The 5,848-nt window shown below is 40.8% G+C and overlaps 1 pseudogene across 1 annotated transcript; it reads right to left on the reverse strand.

Moving 5' to 3' along the window:
- On the reverse strand, window positions 2,386-3,053 carry LOC102170193 (annotated as a pseudogene). Its single transcript, XR_001297219.2, has one exon. The product of XR_001297219.2 is annotated as a 60S ribosomal protein L9 pseudogene (transcript).

Below are 5,848 nucleotides of genomic sequence, written 5' to 3' on the forward strand. Positions count from 1 at the left end.
ATTATTTATAGGATCACTCCCCTCCCTTTACCAAAAGGTATCTGCTATGAAAATACACCTATTTTCTTGTTTTCCTTGATGATCAAAAGGCCATTTCTAGTGGAACTCTTTCACACCCCTCTAGGTCGTACTGCTTAGAGTTAAACCATATCCACATAGGCCTTGACAGCAACCCTTCACTAGAACCCACTCTCTGTGTTAATGGAGGCTTCCCAGTCGTGTGGGGGTGAAGATTTGGTAAATGGATCTGATTTTTGTAAGAATGCATCAGATTCTTATAAGAATGTTCCTGGAATTCTGACTCCCTACTGTTAACATAAATAAATTCTCTACATCAACATGCCAAAATGGAGTTGGGCTTTAGAGCTAAGGTCAAGGGTAGGGTCAGTCAGCAGGGGTCTTACAAAACCTCAGAGGCTGTGACATCTCAGTGTAGGGTGAGTTTTTTTCCTAACATAAAAGTGTTTGCAGATTCTTGAAACCAACAAACAAATGTGACTTCACCTTTTTTTTTTTTTTTTTTTTTGGTCTCTTTGAAAAAAAAGCTCTCTTGCAGTTATCAGATGGCAAACTCAAATAAAGCTCTCTAGGCTTCATTTAATTAAAAGATAACTTTTCTTAGACAGCTATTATTTTAATCAGGTAATTTTCCACCATATATCAAACAGAATCCATTTAATGGGCAAATTTAAACACAAAAAGTTGTCTTAAAGGCAGGATCTTTGGAGAAAACACTAGAGAATAAAGAAACTACAAAATTAATATCAAAAAAATTATTGGGCTTCAATTATATATTTGGCACAATTTCAGTGTTCTAGTACCATACAGATTTACCCATAACTACAATTTGGTTTGGATTACCTGAGGATGAAAGTGAACATGTTCTTCAAGTTTGCAATATATAAAAGTCACATGGGCTAATTAGCCCTAGCAAAATAATTGTTTCATATAGATCTACAAATATACATTTAGTGTACAAATGAGAACTCATAGCATTTTTTAAGCCAGAAAAGGCATTCTTATTTCAAATTAAGTTTTCAGAACACAGTCCTATGTGACATTTCATGAAAAAACAATATCATTTTAGAAAGAATAAAATAGAAATCCTTTGGCTAACTGATGCAAAGAACCAACTCATTGGAAAAGACCCTGATGCTGGGAAACTTTGAAGACAAAAGGAGAAGAGAGCGGCAGAAAATGAGATGGTTGGATAGCATCACCGGCTCAATGGACATGAATTTGAGCAAACTCCAGCAGATACTGAAGGACAGGGAAGCCTGGCATGCTACAGTTCATGGGGTCGAAAGGAGTCAGACACGACTTAGCAGCTAAACAATAACAAATGGAGGATAAAACATGAACAAGATCCAGTCTCTCAAACTGTTCATTGTCAAGTTGGGGCAAGAAAGATATTCAGCTATTGTGTAGAAGACTGAATGTGAATGACATGTGCTCTAAGAGGTTGGAACAGAAAGCTGTGGGAACCCTAAGGAAAGAGAAGGTATGGGCTTTAGAGAGAAACAATTTTTTATAGTCTTTTAGTGTCAGATCTGGAAGGAACTGGGAGAATTTTAGCAGGTAGAGAGATCAGTGTGGTGGAGAGTCCAGGTAAAGGAATTGTGTGAGTTGAAGGCAGACAGGCAGAAAAACTATGTACTTGTCCAGAAAGGAAAGCAAAATCTGATCTGATGGTGTACTCAGTGCAAGCAAGGAGTGCTGAGAAATAAGGCTGGGCAGGGAAGTTGAAGACATACCTTTGGATGACCTCAAAAACTCCATTAAAGCTTTTGGAAAACAATGGGAAATGGTGAACTTTTTGGAGCCGGGTACTGGTATGACCTGACCTGCAATTTAGGAAGATTATCTGGCAGCAATACATGAGTTGAACTGGAAAGAGAAAAAGAAGGCAAAGAAATAAGGAGGAATCCCATTTAATAACCCAGAACAGAGATGTTAGGGCCCGAACTTGAACAGGGTTGATGGAAATTGAAAGTTGGGGATAGATAAAAGACATTTCAGAGATAATAGTTCAACTGGCTTTTGTATTATTTGTTTTGGGGGGACTTCCCAGGTGCCTCAGTGGTAAAGAATCCACCTGCCAATGCAGGAGATGGAGGTTTGATCCTTGGGTTGGGAAGAGCCCTGGAGTAGGAAATGGCAACCCATTTCGGTATTTTTGCCTGGGAAATCCCATGGACAGAAAAACCTGGCTGGCAATAGTTCATGGAGTCACAAAAGAGTTGGACACGACTTAGCAACTATTATTTGCTTTTGCTTTTCTTCTGTTGGAAATTCTTGATGGGAACTGTGGCTTTAATTGGCTGATGCAGGGAAACCAGGTGCCAAGTAAATCATGTTGGTTTGTAGCTTATGTATTTTTTTTTTCAAATCAAGAGTTTTTATTGTCTCTTTAAAATATCACAACTGAGTGCTATCTTGTTGTTTCTGCAGCAGGATCACTGAGATCTTACTCATCAGCCTGCTGAACTGTTCCTTTTTCAGAAACATAGATACCATCCAAAAATTTTCTGATATCCTTGTTTTTAACTGTGGTGGCTTGCTGAATCAAAGCAGCTGAATTTGACACAAGTTCAATGTCATTTCCTTCAAGAATCAACTCATCTTTCTGGGCTTGAGATACTGAACAGGCAACCCCTGGCCTCATTCGAACCCTGCGTATGTATTTTTCACCCCCAAAATTTCGGATTTCCACAAGAGAACCATTCTCCTGAATAACAACGTTGATGGGGAAGTGGGCATACACCAACCTCATCTTGTAACAGAAGCCCAGTGTAACACCCTTGATCATGTTCTGTACGTGACTACAGATTGTGTGAACAGTGGCCAGTTCCTTTCTATTTCCCCACCATTTGTCAACACGGAGCCTCTTCTTTTTCTTTCCAAGGAGACTGAGTTCTACACTGATGTGATTGAAGTCCCTCCGCAGGGTGCCTCTGGGGCCCTTCACAATAACTGTCCGTCCCTTCAAGTTAATGTCGACATTTTCTGGGATGTTGACAGTCTGATTACTGAGAATGGTCTTCATTCTCGCAGTAGATGCGGCAAAGAGTGTAGCTTATGTATTTTTAAAAAGCCAAACTAGTTAATAAACCTTGGAACATCCTGATGTTGGTACAAACATTTGATGTGCTCACATTTTCTAACATTATAGTTATTTCAGTTAGCTTTTTTAATGTATAGCTACTGTGTTGTTGGGGGCTTCCCTGGTGGCTCAGTGGTTAAGAATCAGCCTGCCAATGCAGAAGACGTGGGTTCGATCCCTGGGTCGGGAAGATCCCCTAGAGAAGGAAAGCGCACCCACTCCAGTATTCTTGCCTGGGAAATCTCACGCACAGAGGAGCCTGGTGGGCTACAGTCCATGGGGTAGAAAAAGAGTTGGACACAACTTAGCAAATAAACAACAACTATATTGTTAAGGACTTTCAAAAAGAACTTAAGGATGCTTTATGTTTCATCATCTCATCATTCTCATGAGCCAAAATTATTTTTAAATAAATTAAGAGACAACCCCACAATTAACATCACACTCAGTAGTGTGATGTTAAAAAATCAGGAATAAGACAAGGATACCCACTCCTAACACTTTAATTCAACATAATATTAGAATTTGTAGCCAGAGAAATTAGGCAAGGAAAAGAAAGAAAAGGCATCCTCATTGAAAAGAGAGAGGTATCACTATTTGCAGATGACTTAATATTACGGAAGTCAATATTACATAGAGAAAACTCTAAAGACTCCATCAAAAAACTGTTAGAACTAGTGAACAAATTCAGTGAAGTTATAGAATACCAAGTGTGTTAGTCTCTCAGGCGTGTCTGACTCTCTGCAACCTCATGGACTGCAGCCCACCAGGCTCCTCTGTCCATGGGATTCTCCAGGCAAGAATATTCAAGTGGGTTGCCGTTTCCTTCTGCAGGGGATCTTCCTGACTCAGAGAATCTTCCTGACTCAGAGATCAAACCTCGGTCTCCTGCATTGCAAATTGCAAATATTCTATTCTTTCTAAAATGATTTGTAGAATACCAAATCAATATGCAAAAATCTGTTGCATTTCTAGACACTAATGATGAACTATCAGTAAGAGAAATTAAGAAAACAATCCCAGTTACAGTTGCATCAAAATGAATAAAATACCTAGGAGCAAATTTAACCAAGGCAGTGAAAGTCCTCCTAATAATAATAAGGCAGATCTATTATGCCAAGTATGTTATGGCAGTAATTATGTTATTATTGTGTTTGGGGCTTCCCAGTTGCTCAGCGGTAAAGAATCTGCCTGCCAATACAAGAGACACAGGAGACAAAGGTTAGATCCTTCAGCTGGGAAAATCCCCTGGAGGAGGAAATGGCACCCCACTCCAGTATTCTTGCCTGGAAAATCCCATGGATAGAGGAGACTGGCAGGCTACAATCCATGGGGTTGCAATCCAGAACAATTATATTTAACTACTACAGTGGCTGTATATCTAGTCACACTGACTTCAGTGTCCCCCACATTCCCAACCTACCCAATCATTCATAGAATTGTCAGATGAATGTTCCTGTGTAATATTTATTCACCACTCGGATTTATATAGTGGTTCCTTAATGTCGACCCTCTAAAAACTACATATTTTCTGCTCAGTATTCAAGGCCAACAACACCTGGTCCTGTTCACCTCTGCAGCTTTGCTATAAGTGACCTCTGACCCTAAACCTCCATTCCACTTTGCCTGATCTTCTTATCCTCCACTCTCTACATGCACCTTCTGCAGTTTAGGGTTTTGCCTTCAGGCTCTTCTTACAGAGAATTCCCTCCCTTGATCTTTTTTTCCTTATTCAAATTCCTACCTGTCTTTAAAGGCAAGCTCAGTTTCTGCCTCTCCATTACCTCTTCTCCCAGGGACTTCAAAGGAAGTTGATCTCTGCATTTGCTAAAGTGATAGAGCATTTAAAGTCTGCACCATCTAATTTGACATTTAAATATCTGCTTATTTGCGTATGTGCTGGCTACCCCTCCTTTCCAAGCAGATTATCATTTCCTGGAGAACAAGTTAACTCTATTATGTACTTCTGATTCTCTCCATCTTTACTCTCTGCGCTTTGTGTGTGTGTCTGTGCGCGTGTGTGTGTCTGTGTGTTAGTCACTCAGTCGGGTCCGAGTCTGCAACCCCACGGACTGTAGATCACCAGGCTTCTCTGTCCATGGCACTCTTCCTGGCAAGAATACTGGAGTGGGTTGCCATCCAGGGGATCTTCCTGATCCAGGGATCAAACCCCAGTCTCCTGGATTATAGGCAGATTCTTTACAATCTGAGCCACCAGGGAAGCCCTGCTCTCTGCGTTAGTCAGAAATGTTCTGGCTGAAAGCAGTAGCATCTCGATTCAAATTCTTAAACAAAAAGATTTTTTTCTTCCTCAACCTAAATGAAGAAGCTAAGGATATAGCAAGATTTGGAAGCATATTGGATCTTAGGTGCTTAGGTACAACATCATCAGAAGTTAGTCTCCATCTCTTGGCCCTGCCTTCCGCTGAGAGACTGAGCTCAGGCGGTTTTAGTGAAGGTGGCCAGCAACAATAGAAGGTACATCTGACCAGCTTGGTAAACTGGGCAGAAAGAATGCATATTTTTCTCCATTGTTTTAGAAACTACCCAAGGCTGACTCCCATTGGCCTGGAGAGGGCCATATACTCACTCCTGAACCAGTCACAGCAACTCTCACTAATAAGGCGTAGGTCCCGTGATCAAGTCTTGAACAGGAAAGAGGCAGAGACAGGGTCGCTCCTTGCTAGCAGACCACGCCCATTGAGAAAGGTACAGGGATGCTGTTCCAAAGGAAAATCCGGACAT

The sequence above is a fragment of the Capra hircus genome, chromosome 24 (assembly GCF_001704415.2).
Source record: "Capra hircus breed San Clemente chromosome 24, ASM170441v1, whole genome shotgun sequence".
Classification (NCBI taxonomy): Eukaryota; Metazoa; Chordata; class Mammalia; order Artiodactyla; family Bovidae; genus Capra; species Capra hircus.